The sequence below is a fragment of the Lemur catta genome, chromosome 13 (assembly GCF_020740605.2).
Source record: "Lemur catta isolate mLemCat1 chromosome 13, mLemCat1.pri, whole genome shotgun sequence".
NCBI classification, from domain to species: domain Eukaryota; kingdom Metazoa; phylum Chordata; class Mammalia; order Primates; family Lemuridae; genus Lemur; species Lemur catta.
The window spans coordinates 20,977,563-21,000,083 of NC_059140.1; the positions used below are offsets into that span (position 1 = coordinate 20,977,563).

Genomic DNA, 22,521 nt, shown 5'->3' on the forward strand with positions numbered 1-22,521 from the left:
AGAGGGAAGGAAGTGGGCAAGTCCACTCTGGCCTATTGGAGAAGGAATGCCTGTGAATAGGTCCCAACTACTGAAACAGTGTTGCTCAAATGGACATTGTTTTATTAAGAGAGATTCTCCATAGTTGCCTGTCCCACTGGAGATACTTAATCAGAATATCCATGGAAACTGTTAAGATGGTCCAGGTGATCCTTATCATCAGGGAATTCTGGGAAACATTGCCTTAAGGAAATAAATATTTAAATTATGAATAAATGTTTTATGGTTACCTGAAGATGCTGACTCATGAGAAGACAAGGACTTATTCAAGGTTTTCATCTAGAATATCACTGGCAAGTGAAGACTACCAACCCAGAGCTTCTTTCCTCAGTAGAAACTTATCACATTTGTTACTTCCCTCAAGATCCGAGGCAGGAGAAGACACACGTAAGGAGAAATTGGTCTTTGGGCCCATCTCCTCTAGCTCTCTTCCCTTTCCTCAGAGGCACTCAATATCATGCTTCTTGCTGGGATATCAGGGAAGCAAACTGCGTTAAACTTCCCAAAGCAAGCCCTCCATCATCAAAATGTATCTATGCCGCCAAGACCGAATTCTGTACAGGCATACCTTGTTTCATTGTGCTTTGCTTTATTGTACTTTGCAGATACTGCGTTTTTTACAAATGGAAGGTTTGTGGCAACCTTGCATTGAGCAAGTCTATCAATGTCATTTTTCCAAAAGCACGTGCTCACTTCATGTCTCTGTGTCACATTTTGGTAATTTTCACAATATTTCTAACTTTTTCATTATTATTGTGTCTGTTAGGGTAATCTGTAATCAGTGATCTCTGATGTTACTATTGTAATTGTTTTGGGGTACCATGAACCTCTTCCCCATCCCCCGGCAGTACCGCACCAGCACATTGAGTGGAGAGAGAATCTGTGCGCCTGGGGGAGAGAGAGTGAAGTGGTTGTGGGACTTTTCACTGAAGCTCAAGGCCATCCTGGAACAGAAGAAAGAACAGGGCAGAATCCTGCTGGTGCCGATAAAAGGAGCATTGAGACCAGAACGGCCAGAGGGAAATCCTCTGCCCTGAAACCTGAGTTCCAAGTGGCCCCACCACCAGCTGACAAAAAGCAGCCTGGGGCCCGGACTGAATTCACGAGGCAGTCAGGCCACAAAGGCTGCAGTCTTTGGGCATTTCCTGCAGTTGTACTGGCTCAGAGCCAGTGGACTTGGGGTGCAAGTGACCCAATGAGACACCAGCGGTGGTGGCCAAGGCAGTGCCTATGTCACCGCCTCCCCCAACTCCAAGCAGTGCAGCTCGGGGAAAGTCTTCTCTCACTTGGGGAAAGAAAAGGGAAGAATTCAGAGTTTCTTTTGCAACTTGGGTACCAGCTCAGTCACAGTAAAATAAAGTATCAGGTGGATTCCGGAGGCCCCTGAATCCAGGCCTTAGATCTCGGATGGCATTTCTGAACCGACCCTGGGCCAGAAGAAAACATGCTGCCCTGAAGGGAAGGACTCAGACCTGGCAGGATTCACCACTTATTGAATAAAGAGCCCATGTGCTCCGAATAAATATCACAGGTAGTCAAGCAACAGTCACCACAGGCTTTGGGTGAGACTTGGCTGGTTTCAGGTGTGACCTGGTGGTGGTGGCCAAAAATGAATGCTCATGTCACTCACTCCTCCCCCAACTCCAGCAGCCCAGCACAGAGAATAAGAAAAGAAAGTGATAGATATTGCCTGGTAGTCCAGGGAATTCTCCTGTATCTTACCCTAGTCCACCAAGGTGGTACCCCTAGGAGTCTGCAAGAGTCACAGCATTACTAGGCTTGGAGCACCCCCAGTGCTGATATGGCTGCAAAGACTTAGACCACAACACTCAATTCCCTTTGAATATCTGGAAAGCCTTCTCAAGAAGGATGGGTTCAAACAAACCCAGACTGTGAAGATTAAAATAAATATCTAACTCTTCAATCCCCAGATATTGATGAACATCAACAAGCATCAAGAACACCCAGAAAACATGACGTCACCAAATGAACTAAATAAGGTGCCAGTGACCAATCCTGGAGTGATGGAGGTATGTGACCTTTCTGACAAAGAATTTAAAATAGTATCCTGAAGAAGCTCAATGAACTTCAAGACAACACAGAGGAGGAATTCAGAAGCCTATTGGGGAAGTTTAACAAAGGGATTGAAATAATAAAAAAAAAATCAACCAGAAATTCTGGAGCTAAAGAATTCAATTAACAAACTGACAAATGCATCAGAGCCTCACAACAGCAGAATTGACCAAGCAGAAGAAACAATTAGTGAGCCTGAAGACAGGCTATTTGAAAAAACACAGTCAGAAGAGAACAAAGAACAAAGAATAAGAAAGAATGAAACATGTCTATAAGATCTAGAAAATAGCCTCAAAAGGGCAAATCTAACAGTTATCGGCCTTAAAGAGATGATAGAGAGAGAGTGGGGTAGAAAGTTTATTCAAAGAAATAACAACAAAGAACTTTCCAAACCTAGAGAAAAATATCAATATTCAAGTACAAGAAGGTCATAGAACACCAAGCAGATGTAACCAAAACAAGACTACCTCAAGGTATTTTATAATTACGCTCCTAAAGGTCATGGACAAACAAAAGGTCCTAAGGGAAGTGAGAAAAAAGAAAAATATAACAAATAAAAGAGCTCCAATGGCAGTAGACTTCTCAGAGGAAACCATACAGAAGCGACCAGAAGAGAGTGGCATGACATATTCATAGTGCTGAAGGAAAAAAACTTTAACCCTAGAATATTACATCCTGCAAAAATATCCTTCAGACATGAAAGAGAAATAAATACCTTCCCATACATGAAAGAGAAATAAATACCTTCCCATACAAACAAAAGCTGAGAGCTAAAGACAGAGAAAAAACCCAATACAGTAACTGTTGAAGACCTCTACACTTCACTTTCAACATTGGACAGATCATCCAGAGTGAAAAGCAACAAAGAAACATTGGGCTTAATCTGCACTATAGGCCAAATGGACCTAACAGATATTTACAGAACATTTCATCCAACAGCTGCAGAATACACGTTCCTCTTCTTAGCTTATGTATCATTCTCAAGAATAGACCACACGTTGGGCTAGAAAACAAGTCTTTAGATATTAAAAAAATTGAAATCATGCCAAGTATTTTCCCTGACCATAATGGAATAAAACTAGAAATCAATAACAAGAGGACCATTGGAAACTATAAAAACACATGGAAACTAAACAATATGCTCCTGAATGACCAGTGGGTCAATGAGGAGATTAAGAAGGACATTTAAAAATTTCTCAAAACAAATGAAAATGAAAACAGAACATATCAAAACCTAAGGGATACAGAAAAAGTAATAAAAAAGAAAAAAGTTTATGTTAATAGCAATTAGTACCTACATCAAAAAGGTAGAAAAACTTCAAATAACCTGATGAGGTATCTCAAAGAACTAGAAAAACAAGAACAAACCAAACCCAAAATTAGTAGAAGAAAAGAAATTATAAATATCAGAGCAGAAATAAATGTAATTGAAATAAAAAAATACAAAAGATCAATAAAACAGCCAGGTGTGGTGGCTCACGCCTGTAATTCTAGCACTCTGGGAGGCCAAGGTCGGAGGATTACTTGAGCTCAGTAGTTCAAGACCAGCCTGAGAAAGAATGAGACCCTGTCTCTGCCAAAAATAGAAAAAATGAGCCAGGCATGTTACACACACCTGCAGTCCTAGCTACTCAGGAGGCTGAGGCAAGAAGATCGCTTGAGCCCAGGAGTTTGAGGTTGCTGTAAGCTAGTGTGACTCCATGGCACTCCAGCCCAGGCAACAGAGCGAGACTTTGTATCAAAAAAAAAAAAAAATCAATGAAACAAATGTTGATTTTTTGAAAAGATAAACAAAATTGACAGACCTTTAGCCAGACTAAGAAAAAAAGAGAGAAAGCTCATATAAATAAAATCAGAAATGAGAAAGGAGACATTACAACAGATACTGCAGAAATCAAAAGAATCATTAGAGATTACTATGAGCTATTATATACCAATAAATTGGAAAACCAAGAAGAAATGGATAAATTCCCAGGTGCATACAACCTGCCATGATTGAACTAGGAAAAATTCCAAAACTGAACAAACCAATTATAAGTAACAAGATAGAAGAAGTAATAAAAAGTCTCCCATCAAAGAAAAGCCCTGGAGCTGATGACTTCACTGCTGAATTCTACCAAGCATTCAAAGAAGAAATACTACCAATCCTACTTAAACTATTCTAAAAAATTGAGGAGGAGGAAATACTCCCACACACATTGTATGAGGCCTATATAACCATGATACCAAAACCAAACATGCAACAACAACAAAAGGAAACTATGGACCAATATCTCTGATGAACACAGCTGCAAAAATCCTCAACAAAATACCAGCAAACTGAATTCAATGACACATTAAAAAGATTATGCACCATGATTAGGCAGGATTCATCTCAGGGATGTAAGGCTGGTTCAACATACACAAATCAATCCATGTAATACATCATACCAACAGAACAAAGGACAGAAACCATATGGTCATTTCAATTGATACTGAAAACGGATTCAGTAAAATTCAACATCCTTTTACAATAAAAACTTTCAAAACCTAGGTATGTAAGGAATTTATCTCAACATGATAAGAGCCATACATGACAGGCCAACAGCTAGTATTATACTGAATGAGGAAAAACTGAAAGACTTTCCTCTGAGATCTGGAACAAGACAAGGATGCCCACCTTCACCACTTTTATTCAACATAGTACTGGAAGTTCTACACTTGATCCTAGCCAAAAGGCCAAGAAACAATTGGAAGTTCTAACTACAGCAATCAGATAAGAGAAAGAAATAAAGGGCACACAAATTGGAAAGGAAGAAGTCAAATTATCCTTATTTGTCAATGATATCACATATCTAGAAAAACCTAAAGACTCCACAAAAATTCAGTAAAGTTACAGGATAAAAAAATCAACATACAAAAATCAATAGTGTTTCCATATGCCAACAGTAAATAATTTAAAAAAAGAAAACAAAAATTCCCATTTACCACAGCTACAAATAAAATAAAATGCCTAGGAATAAACTTAATCAAAGAAGTGAAAGATCTCTACAGCACAAACCATAAAACACTGATGAAAGAAAATTGAAGAGGACACAAAAAAATGGAAAGATATTTCATGCTCATTTATTAGAAGAATCAATATTGTTAAAGTGTTTATACTGCCCAAAGCAATCCCCATCAAAATACCAATGACATTCTCCACAGAAATAGAAAAAAAAAACCTAAAATTTATATGGAACCATAAGAGACCCAGAATAGGCAAGCCATCCTGAGCAAAAAGAACAAGACTGGAGGGATCACAGTATCTGACTTCAAATTACACTACAGACTTGTAGTAACCAAAACCATACGGTACCAGAATAAAAATAGACACATAGACCAATGGAACACAGTAGAGAATCCAGAAATAAATCCACACATCTACAGTGATTTTATTTTCACTAAAGTTGCCAAGAACACACAGTGGGGAAAGGACAGTCCCTTTAATAAATGGTGCTGGGAAAATTGGATATTCATATGCAGAAGAATGAAACTAGACTCTTATCCTTCACCATATATGAAAATCAAATCAAAATGGATTAAATACTTAAATGTAAGATCTGAAACTATGAAACTAGTAAAAGAAAACACTGGGGAAATGCTTCAGGACATTGGTTGGGCAAGGACTTCTTGAGTAATATCCCCAGAGAACAGAAAACTAAAGCAAAATTGGACAGATGGGATCACATCATGCTAAAAAGCTTCTATACAGCAAAGGAAGCAATCAACAAAGGGAAGAGACAACCCACAGAAGGAGAGAAAATATTTGTAAACTATTTATCTGACAAGGAATTAATAACTAGAATATAGAAGGAGCTCCAAAAACTCAATAGAAAAAAATCAAATAATCCTATTACAAATGGACAAAGGATCTGAATAGACAGTTCTCAAATGAAGACACACAAATGGCCAACAGGTATATGAAAAAACGCTCCACATCATTATTCATCAGAGAAATGCAAATCAAAACTAAAATGAGATATCATCTCACTCCAGTTAAAATGCCTTTTATGAGAAAGATAGAAAATAACTCATGTTGGAGAGAATGTGAAAAAGGGAAACCCTCCTACACTGTTGGTGGGAATGTAAATTAGTTCAACCATAGTTTACTACTATGGAGAACAGTATGGAATTTCCTCAATAAACTAAAAATAGAACTACCATATGACCTAGCAATCCCATTGCTGGGTATATAGCCAAAGGAGAGCAACTTGGTATATTGAAAAAATATCTTCACTCCCATGTGTATTGCAGCACTATTCACAATAGCCAAGATTTAGAATCAATCTAAATGTCTATCAATATGAGTGCATTGCGCACCGTCTGGGGAATGGTCATGCTTGAAGGTGCTGACTCGAGGAGGTGGGGTGGGGAGGGGATGGAGGTATGACTACAAGGTGAATGCCAGGTGCACTGTCTGGAGAATGGACACGCTTGAGGCTCTGACTCAGGGGGATGGGCGGGACACGGACAATGTATATAACCTGAGCTTTTGTACCCCCATGAAGAGCTGAAATTAAAAAAAAATAAATAAATGTCTATCAATGGATGAATGGATAAAGAAATTATAGTATATATACACAATGGAATATTATATAGCCACAAAAGAATGAAATCTTGCTATTTGCAACAGCATGGATGGAACCGGAGAACATTGTGTTAAGTGAAATAAGCCAACACAGAAAGACAAATCTTGCATGTTCTCACTTATATGTGGGAGCTAAATATTACAATCAATCAATATCATGGAGACAGAGAGTAGAACAATGGTTACCAGAAGCTGGGAAGTTTAGCCAGGGGTGAGGTGGGGAGGATAAAGTGGGGATGGTTAATGAGTGCAAAAATATAGTTAGATAAAATGAACAATATTTGATAGCACAGCAAGGTGAGTATTGTCAACAATGAGTTAGGGTGTACTTTAAAATAAGTAAAAGAGTGGAACTGGAATGTGCCTAACACAAAGAAATAATAAATGTCTGAGGTTATGGATATTTCAATTACCCTGATTTGATTAACTGACATTGCATACCTGTGTCAAAACATCACATGTACCCTATAAATATATACAACTAATATGTACCCATAATAATTAAAAATAAAAATAGAAATAACACAGATAAAAATTTTAAAAAAGAATAAAAAAGAATGAATAAAGCCAACATGATATGTGGGGCACCATAAAGCAACCAAATATTCAAATTTTTAGTGTCCAAGCAGATGAAGAGAAAAACAAGAGGGATAGAGAACCTATTTAATGATATAATAGCTAAAAAATGTTCAAGTCTAGGAAGAGATTTAGACATCCAGATATAGGAAGCTCAGAGATCTCCAAATAGTTAAAATTCAAAAAGGTCTTCTCCACAGAGAATTCTAAAAAATAGCAAGAGAAAAGCATCTAGTCACTTACAAGGGAACCCCCCTCAGACTAACAGTGGATTTCTCAGCAGAAACCTTACAGGCCAGGAAAGACTAGGCCAGGATAAAGTGCTGAGAGGGAAAAACAAAACAAAACAAAAAAATCTATCAGCCACGGATACTACACCCAGCAAAGTTATCCTTCACAAATGAAGGAGAAATAAAGTCTTTCCCAAACAAGCAAAAGCTGAGGGAATTCATCACCACTAAACTGATTCCATAAGAAATGCTTAAGGAAGTCCTATACTCGGAAGCAAAAGGATGCTATATCCTATCATGAAAACACACAAAAGCATAAAATTCACTGGTAGAGAAAACACACAAATATGGGAGAGAAAGGACTCAAATGTTACCACTACAGAAAATCACCAAACCACAATGATAAACGATAAAAGAAAAAGAAAGGAACAAAGGATATACAATACAACCAGAAATCAATGAATAAAATGATAGGAATATGACCTCATATAACAATAATAACCTTGAATAATAAACTTTCCATTTAAACAATATACTTTGGCTGAATGGATTAAAAAAAAAAGTGGTCCACCTATATGCTGCCTACAAAAAGCTCATCTCACTTGTAAAGACACATATACACTGAAAGTAAAGGTATAGAGAAAGATATTCCATGCAAATGGTAACCAAAAGTGACTTTAAGTCAAAAATAGCAGAAAGAGACAAAGAGAGTCATTATATAATGATAAAGGGATAAATTTAGCAAGAGGATATAACAATTCTAAATATATATGCACCCTACACCTTAGCATCCAGATATATAAAGCAAATATTATTAGATCTAAAGGGAGAGATATACCCCAATACAATAATAGTTGGAAACTTCAACACCTCACTCTCAGCATTGAACAGATCATCTAGAAAGAACATTAACAAAGAAACACTGGATTTAAACTGTACTTTAGACCAAATGCGCCTAACAGACATTTATGGAACATTTCAACCAATAGCTACAAAATACACATTCTTCTCATCAGCACATGGAACATTCTCCAAGGTAAAGCATATATTAGGACACAAAACAAGTCTCAGCAAATTAAAAAAAATCAAAATCATATGAAGTATCTTCTCAGACAACAATGAAATAAAACTATAAATTAATAAAGAGAGGAACATTGGAAATTGTATAAACACATGGAAATTAAACAACATGCTCATTAATGACCAATGGGTTAAGGAAGAAATTAGCAAAGAAATAAAAAAAAAATTCTTGAAACAAGTGAAAATCAAAACACACTAGACCAAAACCTATGGAATAAAGCAAATCAGTGCTAACAGGGAAGTTTGTAGTAATAAATGCCTACATCAAAAAAGTATAAAAATTCCAAATAAACAATCTAACAACGCACCTCAAGGAATTAGAAAAGCAAGAACAAACCAAACCCAAACTTAGGAGAAGGAAAGAAATAATAAAGATCAGATTAGAACTAAACAAAACAGAGACTAGACAAACAATATGAAGAAACAACAAAACAAAAAGTTGGTTTTTCAGAAAGATAAACAAAATCAATGAACTGATAGCCAGACTAATCAAGAAAAGGAAAAGAGAAGACCCAAATAAACAAAATCAGAAGCAAAAAAAAGAGACATTACAAATGACACCACTGATATACAAAAGATCTTCAGAGACTATTATGAATGACTACACACTAACAAAGTAGAAAACCTAGACAAAATGGATAAATTCCTGGACATATACAACCTACCAGGATAGAATCAAGAAGAAATAGAAAACCTGAACAGACTAGTAAGTAATGAGATTGAATCAGTAATTAAGTCTCCCAACAAAGAAAATTTCAGGACCAGATGGCTTCACTGCCAAATTCTACCAAACTTACAAAGAAGAACTCATGCCAATTTTCAAACTATTTCAAAAAATTGAAGAGGAGAGAATTTTCCCTAACTTTTTCTATGAGGCCAGCATTACCCTAACCTCAAAACCAGCAAAGGACGTAACAACAGCAAAAAGGAAAACTACAGGCCAACATCTTTGACGAACATGAGTGTAAAAATCCTCAAGATAATATTAGCAAACTGGATCCAACAGCACATCAAAAAGATAATATATCATGATCAAGTGGGATTTATCCCAGGGACGCAAGGATGGTTCAACTTATGCAAATCAATAAATGTGATCCATCACAACAGAGTGAAGGACAAAAATCTTATGATCATCTCAATAGATGCAGAAAAAGCATTTGATAAAATTCAGCATCGCTTTATGATATAAACTTTCAACAAACTAGTCACAGAAGGAACATACCTAAACATCGTAAAGCCCATATATGACAAACCCACAACTAACATAATACTGAATGGGGAAAAGCTAAAAGCCTTTCCTGTAAGAACTGAAACAAGACAAGGTTGACTACTTTTACTACTTCTATTCAACATAGTACTGGAAAGCCTAGCCAGAGCAGTCAGGCTAGAGAAAGAAATAAGAGGCATCCAAATTGGAAAAGAGGAACTCAAACTGTCCATCTCTGCAGAAGACATGATCTTATATCTAGATAACCTAAAGACTCCACTAAAACACTTGCAAATCTGTTAAATAATTTTAATGAAGTTACCAGATACAAAATCAACAAACAAAAATCAGTAGTATTTCTATACACCAATTATGAACTAGCTGAGAAAGAAACCAAGAAGGCAATCCCATTTACAATAGCTACAAAAAGTATAAAATACCTAGGAATAAATTTAATCAAGAAAGTGAAAGACCTCTGCGAGGAAAACTACAAAACCAGTGAAAGAAATTAAAGAGGTCACAAACAAATAGAAAGACATTCCACGCTCATGAATCAGAAGAATTAATATTATTAAAATGATCATACTGCCCAAAGTAATCTGCAGCTTTAATGCAATCCCTATGAAAATACTAAAGTAATTTTTTACCAAAATAGAAAAAACAATCCTAAAATTCATATGGAACCAAAAGTGAGCCTGAATAGCCAAAGCAATCCTGATCAAAAGGAACAAAGCTGGAGGCATCACATTACCTGACATCAAAGTATATTACAAAACTATAGTAACCAAAACAGCAGGGTACTGGCATAAAAACAGACACATAGAAGTTGAAGACAGATCTTTTGATCAATGGAACAGAATAGAGAATCCAGAAACAAATCCACATATTTACAGCCAATTGATTTTGACAAAAAAAAGTACCAAGAATATACAGCAGGGAAAGGATACCCTCCTCAATAAATGGTGCTGAGAAAATTGGATATCCACAAGCAGAAGAATGAAATAGGACCCATATCCCTCACCATACCCAAAATCAACTCAGGATGGATTAAAGACTTAAACATAAGACCCAGAACTCTAGAATACATAGGAGAAACACTACAGGACATTGGTCTAGGCCAAGATTTTATGACTAAGACCTCAAAAGCACAAGCAACAACAACAACAAAAAATAGACAAATGGGACTACATTAAACTAAAAACTTCTGAACAGCAAAGGAAACAATCAACAAAATGAAGAGACAACCTGTTCAATGGGAGGAAATAATTATAAACTATTCATTTGACAAGGGACTAATACCCAGAATATATAACGGTCTCAAATAACTCAACAGTAAAAAACAGACAAATAATCTCATTAAAAAGTAGGCATAGGACATGAACAGACATTTCTCAAAAGAAGACAGAAGACATACCAATGGCCAACAGGTGTATGAAAAAAAGCTCAACATCACAAATCATCAGTCAAATGCAAATTAAAACCATATCTTACCACAGTTAGAATGACTTATTAACAAGACAAAAGAATAATAGATGCTGGTGAGGATGCTAGGGATTGATGGCTACCACAAATATTAATACACTAACTTAGTACACATTCTATGCATGTAGTAAAATATCACATGTAGCATATAAACATGCACACATATTAGATTATGTATCAATAAAAACATTTTTAACATGTAAAAAAACTTAGCTTTTTACATAGTTGTTCTTTTTGAAATCTTCAGAAATTTGAAAAAAAAATTCCACATGGCTCTGGATTTCATGAAATATCAATTATTTTTAAATTTTCCTTTAAAAAATAAAAAGTGCTAATGTGGACCGTGGATATGAACGGATTGTGAATAGGGTTTTAAAATATGGTAACAATTAAATACATGTAACCAGAAAATACATTTTTAAAATGTAAGTGTGTGTAATTTCACTTCTATCCTTTGGGATATAACATTTTGTGATAGCAATTGCTCTTTGTTTAGGATTTATCTTTTGGAGGAAACTTCATTCGGTTTTCTCTCTCCATTTATTCGTGTGTCTGTGTACATGATGTCTAAATCACTGGTCAAGAGTTCTTTGGTGGTTTTGATAATCTGACTACATTGCAAAGGAAACCTTTCAGAGAGCAGGACTGGGTGGGAGGATGTCCCCTGGGCATAAGCATGGCGCTTAAGATTCAAGATTTCCCTCAACTTGCTCTGCTGGGAGCCCTGGGAAACCTCAGATGCACTTTACTGTCCAGATATACTTACAGGGCATGTGGGTAACTATCAATTTATAAATGAAACTTCAGCCTCATCCACATGACAATATATTTTAATGTTAAGGGAAAATGTCAACATACTTAGAAAACTGTGATAAGCGTGACTGATGCCTTCATATTTAGCGACTCAAGGGTGAAACATCTTCAAATATGTGCCTGGTGAATAAGACCACACACACACACACTGGGCTTGCTGGCCTCCCTGTGCTGTGACCCTGGGTGTACCCCGAGTATCCCCTGCTCCTGTGCAGGTGAGCACGAAAGCCACAGAGGAGCTCGCAGATGGGAGCCCAGCTGTTGCTGCGAGGCCGGCCGAGGGTGGCAGCCGGAGAGAAGGAACTCCATACTCCATAATACCGACCCCCGCGCTCGCCACCAGCTGCAGCGCAGGCTTCTCTGCGGTTCTCTCCTTCAGCTTTCGGCATCCTTGCAGCCCCTGCAGCAAATCCAACTCAAAAAAAAAAAAAAATAAATAAGGCCCTAAAACTCTTACTTCCCCACCCCTCCCCCGCCCGCCCGGCGCTAGCTACACAGTTGACACACGAGCCGCGGCCCCGGCCCGGCCGAGCGCGCGGACGGAGCGCGGGAGGTGAGGGCCCGCGTCCCCGCCCGCCGTGGGCGCCGCGCCTCGCACGTATCCCGCCGCCGCCGCCGCCGCCGCCCGCGGGCACCATGACCGCTCTGAGCGCCGGGGTTACAGGTTGGTCACTGCCGCTGCTGCCCGGGAGGCTGCGGCGCGGCCGGTCGCCATGCGGTGCGCCGAGGCCCTGGCTGCGCGCCTGCTGGCCCCGGGCGGGGCTGGAGCGGGGCGGTGCGGGGCGCGGGGGCGGCTGAGGGGCTGAGGGCCTGGGCCCGGCGCGGGGGAGGGGCAGGCGCCCCCAGCACTGCGCGGGGCGCGGGGCTCCGTCCCGCTCTGGCTGCCGCGCGGGGAGCCGCGACGCGCCCTTCGTGCCCCTGCGCGCCCGGCGCTTGGGGCGCCCGCCGCGGGATGCGCCTCGCCGGGCCTTGGAAGCCGCCGAGCGCTGCTGGCCAGACCTGGGGCCTGCCCCGCCCAGGCTGCTAGCAGGTGTAGGGGGCCAGGTGGCTAGGGATGCGGCTGGTGCGCGTCATGGCAGCGGCCGCACCTGCCCACCCCGCACCGGGCCGCTGCCGCGGTAAAACCTCTGAGCGAACGCGCAGGTGTGGGGGGCAGTCCTGCTCCCGCAGGTTTCAGGAGGGACCCCGTGGCTTGGCCCCACCCCCATGCCCCTACGGAGTGCTATTTGCTAAATATCCCTCATTTTATTAATTGGCCTGGTGGAGCAGCTATCACTGGGATGGCCACACAGCAAGCAAAGCAATGTCCTGCCAAACAACACCATTTTGTCATTGAATCTTTGGGAGACCAGTGTGCATGGCCTGGCTGGAATCCCACCGCCGGCCTGGATCCTGGGTCAAGGGGTTTTCTTCCTGACTTGCATATTCCTCTGTCAGGATGATGTGATAACTCTGAACTCAGATCCCAAGTTCTTGAAATACCGTAGGGTAAATTTTTCAGGGACTGTGTTATTAAGGACGTGTGAATACACGCACTCGCAGGCCTGGGAAGGTTTTCATCTTAATCTCCTGTTTGTGTGGACATCAACTAGGCCCAATTGCCCTGGTGGTGAGAAACGGGAGTTGAGTACCGGTGGCTTTTGTGTTCCTGGTTGGTGGAAAACACCTCTAATAGGGGATCAAAAATTAACAGGTGGCTATTTTTAAAAAAATTATGATTCACATTTTCATAGCTGCAACTATGATGTGATACTCCCTGGGAGAGGAGAAGGTGAACTATGTGGCAGTTATCCCTGAGGCAGATATACAGCAGGAGTGGCTTTTCATGTTCACAGGCTACGTTCCACCAGTTCTAAATAAAAATCAAACCTCTTCAATAACAACAAATATTTATTTCCTGACTGGTTGCCATTCACTCTGTGTGCCTTCCCAGATTGGATTTTTAAATATTCCATAGTGTATTTTGACCCAGCCATTGCTAAAACCAGACAGGGTGAAGGAAAAATCTGGCTTTGGAGAAAAACTAAAAGAGTAAAAAATGCTCATTGGATCCTCTTTTATGTTTGTAGAAGACATGACATCTTTTCAGAATAGATGTGCTGTCACTTAAGGACTATGAAAATGTCTAAAAATTGAGGAGGAATCATGTCTTGTAAAATGGTGGTAATATAACTTTGGATAAGACTTGCAAGATATTCAAAAGAGGAACAGTATACTTTTAAAAGAAAATATCTAATCAAAATATCGTCATTTGCTTGCAGTTCAGCAAATTGAAGTTTTGAGTAGCATTTTCTTCTTTTTTGGGTATGGCATTCCTTTGAAATGTGTTCCAGTTGCTGCTTTTCTCTTTCTTGCATACCTTGTGTGTGTACATGGGTGTGTGTGCACCTATGCACACAGGTACATATTTATTATTTACCAATAATGCTCAAATAAATTCAGAATTTCCATGACTGTGTAAATTTAACCCAGGGGAAAAGAGTCACATGTAGATGTCAAGTTTGTGAAGAAAAATTCATATCCACACCTTTATATTGTGATATTAATGTAAGCCAGCCACTGGACCAGGAGCTGGGTGTTCAGTGAGGAAAAGAGATGGACCCAGACCCTAAGAATCTGCCAGGAAACACAAATATGTAAACAGGGAGATATACAGAAAGATGTACTATTTTCTAATTTTGGCTTGAAAACTATGGGCTTGAGCTTAAATAGATTAATAACTGCCCCGGTGCCCTATGGTATCAATATTTTAGAGTTTGACCAGTGTTATATGATTTTAACTTGTCTCAGCGACCTGCCCAAGAAATTTTACACCTTCAAAACTCTTTCTATGCAAACATTGAAAATTTTTAAATTGATACTTTGAATTCTAAAATAATCAAAGATGGTAGAGATGTTAGAAAAAAGGAAAAAAATAAAGACCCGTACTTCTAACAACCTAACACAAATGATCAAAATATCTGTGTTTTCTGTAGTCTTTATAAAAGCAAGACTATAGGTAGTTGTAGTCAGGATGTTGTAAAACTCTTATACTGGTTTTCCCATTTAATATTTATCATAAGCATTTTAAAATATTTCTATATAGCTTTCTTAAAAAATTATAAATGGCTATTTAACACCATACCCAGTGAATACAGCCTCATGTATGTAAATATACCTTTATCATTAGACATTTTCTCTTTTTGATATTTCATGATTATAAACAGTATCTTGATAGATATAGTATGAAAATTTATTTCTATTTTATGTTTTCTCATAATAAATTCCAAATAATTATATCCTGAAAAAAAGAAGTATCTAAATAATTATGGATAGATATGCATATCCATTGTGTATGTATGTGTATATACATGTGTGTGTATATATCTCCAAATATCCATAACTATATCTATCTGTCTATATGGTTTCCTAAAGAATTCACATTATAGTTTTGAATAAGTTGCTTAATATGCTTTTGAGCTCATGGCTGTAATACTAGCATTTGGGGAGGCCAAGGTGGAGGATTGCCTTAAGGCCAGAAGTTTGAGACTAGCCTGGGCAGCACAGTGAGACCTCCCTCTCTCTAAAATGTTTAAAAATTAGCCAGGATTTGTTGTGCATGCTTGTAGTCCTAGCTACTTGGGAGGCTGAGGTAGGAGGATTGCTTGAGCCCAGGAGTTTGAGGTTATAGTAAACTATGATTGCACCACTGCACTCCAGCCTCAGCAATACAGTGAGACTCCACCGCTAAAAAAATAAAAAATATATTTTTGAGGTAAATCTGCCTTTAAAAAATATTTGTGGTTCACCTTCTTTCTTTTACAGGAATAAAAGAAAAAATAATAATTTGGGCTTTTGTTCTTTATGCTGCCTAAACACTTGACCTTTAACAAGTTCATCCAAAAACCTGATGATATAAAATACACCTCTTACAGTAAAACCACTTCAGGAATGCTATAAAAGTTGAAAGCTGGACAAAAAAAAGTCAATGCAAGGTCTTTTAGAAAATTGGCTGTTGAGTTCAGGAGTCTAATTTTACTTTTTGCTTTCCTACTCAAACTTCAAATAAATGATCAGTGGAGTTTATATAGTGAAAAATCTGTAGCCCCCCACAGGTGAAGGAAGAAGAGGACCTTTCTTTTGTTCCTAGGCTATAGAATCCAAGACTTTTCTGGTAGATTCAATATAGATGGAATTGGACTGATAGCCAAAGCTAAAGTCTAGTTCACAATTCCCTTTCTAAGAGATTTGTATGAACATGAAGGAAAAGAAATTCTGGAAGAGCCCCTTAATATGAATGGCTGTAGGCTGATGTAGGGAGCGGGCTGTTGGTAAGACAGAATTGCTTGGCTCCTGGAACAATTTCTCCATGAAGTCCTGGGGCAAATGCAGCCCCACCAGTGGAATATGCTCTGATGACAGAGATTGACCCCAGGGTCGGGTGGGGGCAGGGGCAAAGTTCCAAGGAGTGGGGCAAGGAGAATTAGAAGTAGGAAAGACCAGAACTCTGCAGCCAAAGGAATCATTTCTGCACAGGTCAAGAGTGAGTCTCCAATTATGCAGAGAGAGATGAAAAGCAGACTTTGTTTGGGGAGAGGATGATATGTATGGAAGACAGCCAACAGAGACACACAAGTAACTATTTTTCCTGACAGAGAGATCAGAGCAAGTGGAGTACAGCCATGTGTTAAAGTGAGATAAGATCATTTTTTCTTTTAAATTAAAAAATATCTAAATATACAGATTAAAACAGGTTATCATGTACCACGAAAAATTAATAAAACATAGCCAACATCTAGATGGAGCCTGGTGAACACTTTGGATTTGAAAACCAATAAAAACAAAAAAATTCTATCAGCATTCTGATCAAGTTTTAAAAAATTACCTGTCCACAAATAGAAAATTTAGATTGACTTTGTACACCCTTTCCAAAATTATCAGCAAAGAATAAAATAATATCCTGAAAATGTGTAGTCCTGGAAAATATCAAAAGATAATTCTCATATGAATATGGGTTAAAAATGAAAAATAAATAGATGAAGAAATACATACTAGGCAAGTCCTACCAGTACAAAAATAGGTGAGGTAGAAGTGCACGGTATCAGAAAATAGTTCCCAAAATAATTAAATTTGAAAAAAGGACCGTAAAGTAATAAAAGCTGCTATCTTTAATAAAGTTATAATTATAAGCCTCCTGTATATACTAATAATCATAGCATTGTAGTATGGATAGCCAAAAGTATTGTGTGTATTTTTTGAGGAGAGGGGAAGACATGAGCTATAGATACTAGGTAGTATCTTCTAAAATGGTTCTGTGACTTAAAATTGTAATAGGAGTCAGCATTTCAGTTTAAGAAGTACAAAAAATAACAAAACAGAGCTAGAGAGGAAAAGAAAGCAGATAAAGTCTTAAAAATGAAAACATGAATGAATTCACTATAAAATAGAAAATCTCTAGGTCTGACAGATAAAACTAATAGCTACCTCATTCCAATAAGGAATATTAACCTATAGATATCTATAGGATATATCTGAATGCCAGGAACTAAGAATGATGGCAAGGAGGTTAGTGAAGGAAGGTATTTGAGAAGTTGGGTATGAAATTCTAAGAATGAGAAACTGGAATCAGACTATGGTAATGGGAATGAAGAGATGAATGATAAAGATTTATCTATAGAAACAAATAACAGAACTTGGTGACTGAAGCAGATGAAGGGAGTCATGGGTTAAAAATAAGTGCAGATCTTCAAGCTTGGGTGATTTGAGGTATTTTTGCTTGTATTTTATTGTGTCTAGGTGAAACAAGTAATTACTACTTTATCTTTCAGTTAATATTAATAGTATCTATAGGTTAAATCCTTTGCTTCATTATTTTTTCCTAACTGTTCTCTTTTTATTATTATTATGAAATTCACATGAGATCAGTTTCACGTATCATTCATTTCTGGAGTAGAGGAAGGATTTTTTTTAAAAGAATTACTATTTTTGAAAAGTGCAAATTATGGAATCCTGTATCAGACAAAATACAAATTTGTATTAGATATGATATAAGTCAGTAATAACTTAAAATACTATGATTATTTGTTACAAAATTTGCTGGCAGTGAAAAAACAAAACACCCAAATAATGTAAAACTGGGATGGATGAGAATCTTTTAAGCAAGGAAACATGGAAACTTGCTTAATTTTTTCTTCCAGGAGCTAAAGCACAGAGATTAAAGTATACATTGTAAATAAGGGATTTAAATTCCCAGATATAGTGCCTGCTGGATTTGGGAAGACCTTTTCTTATTCCCTCAGCTCAGTATATGTCAATATTTTATGGAGGAAAAAAATTTAACTTTGGGGATCCTCAGAAACAATTTTCTACCCCTTATTAAGTAAAAAATGAATGCAATTTAAAAATCTACTTAGTTGAAGTGGCAAATTCATTTTGCTTCCTTCCTTTGAAGACATTGAATAGCTCTTTAAAGGTATATTCTAGACTAGAAAATTATCACAGAAATTCCAACAAAAACAAATTTCTCAGTCATCTTTTCATAAAACAAACATGTATTCCTGTATATAACATGGATTCGAGTTAGTTTTTTTTTTTTAGTAAATCCTGAAGATCTCTGAGGAAAACTGAAGAATAGAATATACTGTATATACATACAATTATAAATAAAAATTTTTGTCTCAGATTTATATTTTGCATATGTTGCTTATAATTAGACTTTTATTTTTCCCCACACAATGAGTCTTTACTATGCAATGTAAACTAAATGTTAAGTGCTTTTCTGAGCATCTAGACTAGGGATCCCATCATTAGTTTGGGACCAGTGATGGGAGAGGTGTGTGGGAATCACCTAGAGAGTGTTTTTGTTGTTGTTGTTGTTGTTTTATTTCAGCATATTATGGGGGTACAAAAGTTTAGGTTACATATATTGCCCTTTTCCCCCCCTTCCTCCCCCGAATCAGAGCTTCAAGCATGTCCATCCCCTAGACAGTGCGCATCGCACTCATTATGTATGTATACACCCATCCCCCACATCTGCCTGACACCCAACTAATGTTATTCCTAAATGTGCTCTTAGGTGATGATCAGTGAAACCAATTTGATGGTGAGTGTATGTGGTGCTTATTTTTCCATTCTTGGGATACTTCACTTAGTAGAATGGGTTCCAGCTCTATCCAGGAAAATACAAGAGGTGCTATATCACCATTGTTTCTTATAGCTGAGTAGAACTCCATAGTATACATATACCACATTTTATTAATCCACTCATGTATTGATGGGCACTTGGGTCATTTCCACATCTTCGCAATTGTGAATTGTGCTGCTATAAACATTCGAGTGCAGATGTCTTTTTTATAGAATGTCTTTTGTTCTTTTGAGTAGATGCCCAATAATGGGATTGCTGGATCAAATGGTAGGTCTACTTGTGTCTGTTTAAGGTATCTCCATATTTCTTTCCACAGAGGTTGCACTAGTTTGCAGTCCCCACCAGGAGTGTATGAGTGTTCCTGTGTCTCTGCATCCATGCCAACATTTATTGTTTTGGGACTTTTTGATAAAGGCCATTCTCACTGGAGATAAGTGATATCTCATTGTGGTTTTGATTTGCATCTCCCTGATGATTAGAGATGTTGAGCATTTTTTCATGTTTGTTGGCTATTCGTCTTCTTTTGAAAAATTTCTATTCATGTCCTTGGCCCACTTTTTGATAGGGTTGTTTGCTTTTTTCCTTGTTGATTTTCCTAAATTCTAAATAGATTCTAGTTATCAGCCCTTTATCGGATGTGTAGCATGTGAAAAATTTTTCCCATTCTGTAGGTTGTCTGTTTGCTTTCATGACAGTTTCTTTGGCTATGCAGAAGCTCTTTAATTTAATCAAGTCCCATTTATTTATTTTTATTGTTGCTGTGATTGCCTTTGGGGTCTTCTTCATAAATTCTTTGCCTAGGCCAATGTCTATAAGAGTTTTTCCCACATTTTCTTCTAGAGTTCTAAGAATTTCACATCTTAGGTTTCAGTCTGTTATCCACTGTGATTTGATTTTTGTGAGAGGTGAAAGGTGTGGGTCTTGTTTCAGTCTTCTACATGTGGCTATCCAGTTTTCCCAGGAGTGTTTTTTAAAAATACTATTTCCTTTATTCCACCCTTAAAGATTCTAATTTATTATGTCTGAGGTGAAGGAGGCTTAGGCTTGAGTTGCTTAGTCAGCTTGGGCTGCTATTACAAATACCACACACTAGGGAGCTTAAACTACAAACACTTGTTTCTTACAGTCTGAAGATTGTAAGATCAAGTCCAAGATCAAGGTGCTGATTTCTGGTGAGGGCTCTCTTCCTGATCTGCAAACAGCTACCTTCTTGCTCTTTCCTCACATGGCTCAGAGAGTTCATTCCCGCCCCGCCCCCCCCATCTCACTCTCTCACTCTTGCTTTCATTCTCACTCTTATTCTCATCTCACCTCTTACGAGGGCATTGATCCCATTCATGAGGGTTCCACCCTTGTGACCTAATTACCTCCCAAAGATCCTGCCTCCAAATACATTGGAGATTAGGGCTTCAACATATGTTTGTGGAGACATAAACATTCAGTCTATAGCATTGAGAATGTTTAAGAACCTCCCCAGGTAACTCAGATGTTAATCAATTTTTAGGAGTTATTATTTTAAACCATTCTCCTCCTTTGTCCAAAGTTTGGGGATTCGTATTGCAAAATGAAATAACTACACACACAAAATGATCCCCCATTATTTTCCATAATATTTAAATGTAGTAGCAAGTTCTGGAAACCACTATTTTAAACCATTCACTTGATTTATCCAGCCATTACAGATTCGTGTTAGGAGATTAAGCAGTGACAAATAACTATCCTCTTTCTGGTTTTTTTATAATATTTAAATTACAGTAATAACTCACTAAAGTAAAATATCTATCACTGTACTATTGAATGATGAAAACCTTTGAAGCGTCTGCCATCTCATGGAGAATGGGTGAGGCTTTTAGGAACCACTCTACGAGCAGGAAACCTTATGTTCTTACAAAATTACACAGTCAACCTGTGGTGATTCTTAACCTTGACATTCATTTCTTAAAGTTTCTCTACACCTACGTTGTGCCCAGAATAACTCAAAAATTTAAATGTATATCCTTTATAAAGTTAGAGAGAATGGCAAGGGCTTGTTAAATGGATCGAATTTTCTGAGTAGAGGCTGAGAGAAGCTGCTCAACCTACATGTGCAACCTGATTACCTCAATTTGTCATCAATACCGTATCTAAAATAGTCAAATTCATAGAAGCAGAGAGTAGAGTATGGTTTCTGAGGGGGTAGGAGGGGGGAAAATAGGGAGTTGCTAATCACTAGGTAGAAAGTTTCAGTAACACAAGATGAAGAGATCTACTGTACAACATTGAGCCTGTGGTTAACATTGTATTGTGCACTTAAAAATCTGTTAAAAGAGTAGATCTCATGTTAAATGTTCTTACCACAATGAAATAAAAATAAAAAATCCAGTGATTTAGGTGACAAAAATATAACCTCATTCTCTCTCCTGCTGGACTGTTTTAGTTTGGGCATGTAGGGTACAATGACAAAAGGATGTTGGGGCATTTTAGGCTATCCTGAATCCCTTTACTAAACCCCAAAACTTTTAAAGGTCAAAGGAAATTCAATTTTCACAATAAAAAAAATAAAACAATCTTTAGTGAGGTAACAACACCATTTTAGCATATTTATAGAAAGAATCAGAGAAAAATAACATGCTGCTTTTCTCTGAGACTGAGGAAATAGATTCAGTATAAAAAGTGGGAAACCATTTTCTGTTTCTAATCAGTGTGTTGATAAAAGGAAAAGAGAAAATAAGAGCCTGTTTTTGGAGATGGTCCTTTGAAATACTTGGCTTTCTCTGAGGTCACCCACCTTGGGTGGCCCTTGCAGTCTTGCTGGGACTAGCCCATGCATGTAGCATTCTGTTTTTACAGAGCTACATCCTGATTTAGTGATGGCCAAGGCATAAATAAGTACTCCAGAAGAAAAGTAGTATTTGGAAGAGGGGGTGGGGGAAGAGTAGAGGGAGGAAAAAAGGGGACACGAGCCAAATCCAGCCGTTTACTTTTGTCCAAAATTATATTGAAAATCAACCACAGCAGTCGTCTAACTGCAGGGGCAGGGGAGGGAGGCAGCTGTTCCATTGCTGAGACCGATACTGCTGCTGTGATGCTCAGGGGTCACATTTCCAATGATGTCGTAGTTCTCCTGCTAACATGATGTTCTCTGCTGTGTTGCTGGGGGAGACAGGACTTCAGGCTGGCCGCATTTAAGAAAGAAAACAGTCCAGCTGCCTGCCTTTCCTCCAAGCAGAGGCCAGATTAGAGGGAAAGATGCATCCAGCCCTTTGAAGTTCATGAGCAAATGACACCCGGTGGACTGACGAGAGGCTTG

The 22,521-nt window shown here is 38.1% G+C and overlaps 1 protein-coding gene across 2 annotated transcripts in view; it reads left to right on the forward strand.

Moving 5' to 3' along the window:
• The first annotated feature begins 12,616 nt into the window (after positions 1-12,616).
• The window catches only part of NALCN (sodium leak channel, non-selective), a 320,738-nt gene continuing 310,833 nt past the window's right edge, over positions 12,617-22,521 (forward strand). For both annotated transcript variants that reach the window (XM_045567531.1, XM_045567532.1), the window contains exon 1: positions 12,617-12,773. The gene's annotated coding sequence lies outside the window, so the exon portion shown is untranslated. The remainder of the gene's footprint in view (positions 12,774-22,521) is intronic.